Below are 2,249 nucleotides of genomic sequence, written 5' to 3'. Positions count from 1 at the left end.
TGAATAAATAAATAGATAAATAAATAAATAAAAAATAAATAAATAAACAAATGAATAAATAAATAAATAAATAAACGCTATATCATGTTAGCTACAACTCAGATAAAGACAAGAATACAAGAATACGATTATTTTGTTAATCAATGAATGCCCAAGCGTCACTTTACCAATATAATTCTGTTTGATGCTAGTCTGGTAACGACCACTGTAAAATGAAATCCATCTATCTTTATCTATCTATATACCAAAGGCTTTTTGCCCCTTACCAGGGAAGTTGCCAAAAACAAAACGCATATACCCATTCCTACTCATTCCTTCCCACCCACCCCACTCCCCTCCACCTCCCTCTCCTCCCTCTCACCTTAGATCCTCATTGTTACCCTCGTTGTTTTTACTGTTTTCTGTTCCTTTTTATAGTTTTATATTTCGTTTTTCACTTCCGTTTTCTTTTCCTTACATTCTTTATGTAAGTTAGTCACTCACAATATTTTTCTGTAGGAAAACCCTTAGCATCCGATCATCTTATTCAAATTCCATTACTCTATATAACAAAGGGGAATTAAACTTAAATTAAATTTTCTGTCGTTTCTTCCCGAAAAAAAAGTTACACTTGACTTGTCATTTTACACCAAGGGACACCCAACTGGAATCCTCAATTTGATCACCAGGTCAGTTCGCACTGACGTCATGATTTCTTTAGTCCAATGCTCTTTACTCTTATATCTGAGTACCTTCCCTAAGGTCGTGACTTTTCTCCCATGAACCAATTTAATTTTTCCTCCTCCACCCTTTCTCCAATCAGAAAGACTGTTACAAACGTCTTAAGCAATACTGCTTACTCAAACAATCTCGAAATCAATACATCACAGGCCTAGTTTACATACTGTTGCATCAGCATAATACAGCAATGAAATCGGGTCCCTAGCGGTTGACTGTAAAATTTAGACGAGGAGCGAGATTATGCAACTCCTTCGCCTACGACTGTTATTTACCAACTCATAAAGAAATAAATTTACGCCACTTACCCCTCCATCTACCTTACTTGTCTACCTTTATCTACCAGCCTCTTACACTCATGGATGTCGGGTCATATCTGTATCCTACTCCCTGCCCTGGGTCATAATCAATCCAGCAAGACACAGCAAATCCACAGCAAAGTAAAATGCTCTCCGATTTTTTTCCCCCAATTGTCGTCCACAATAAAACTAAATCCCGTCACTGGAACTAGAAGGCATTCGGTGAATGATGAGGATACAATTATTTTAGTAATGAATGCCTTTGGGTCACTTATATGCTAGGCAATTCTAATCAGTTGATGGAAGGCTCTAGTAGTGAGTAGTAATCGATTAGGTGATTCCAAACAATTCAAATATATTCAAGAACGAGTCCAATTTAATCATAGTACCTTCGACTTAATTAAATGACACATACCATCTGTAATCGACCTGAATCAAATCTGTAAAGAGGCACCTGGAAGGCAACAGGACAAATCTAGATTTGAAAAGGAAATAGACAAAAACTGGTTTACCAACAGAGGGGTTAACGATTGGAATAAACTAAGTAATCACGTGGTAGTGAGCACTGAAACAACTGGTTGTCTAAAAAGAAGATTAGATTACTTTATTGATAGGGGTGACAGGTGTTATGAGACATGGAACTACCTGGTGCAGGCCTTATGGTCTCTTGCAGCCCCATACATTTTTATGTTCTTATGTAAGGCCTAGCCTGGCACAAGCGTGATGTAAACTTTGATTTACAATAATGTGAAAGGGATAACGTTTTTCGATCTCTACCAAATGGAGGAATTCCAACAATTTCATCATCGTTGTGTTTTTCATGTTTTATTTTTCAATTTATTTTTCCTGTTAATATCGTTTTTTGTTTTTTTTAATTGATATTGACAGTGTCAATGTTTTTGCTTTTCCGGCGGTAATCCATATGTATGCATGAACAAAATCGAATGATAACATAAAAAATCACACAAATAATATACGCGCATTCGTACACACACAAATGCGCGCTTGACGTCACGCGCAAACGTACATGCATGAATACATCTAAATCACACACACACACACACACACGCGCGGGCGCACACACACACACACACACACACACACACACACACACATAAATCGCATGCCGCAGTGGCAGAGTTCCCGGTTGCCACTACGGCGGTTCGGGTTCGAATCCCGCCCAGGACTAAAATAATTTCAATGTCGCTGCGCTGCGAGTTGTTACTCCAACTT

The sequence above is a fragment of the Oratosquilla oratoria genome, chromosome 36 (genome assembly GCF_046742065.1).
Source record: "Oratosquilla oratoria isolate Oo_2021 chromosome 36, ASM4674206v1, whole genome shotgun sequence".
Lineage (NCBI taxonomy): Eukaryota > Metazoa > Arthropoda > Malacostraca > Stomatopoda > Squillidae > Oratosquilla > Oratosquilla oratoria.
The sequence above is the reverse complement of the archived record's forward strand: the minus strand, read 5'-3'. Positions refer to the sequence as shown.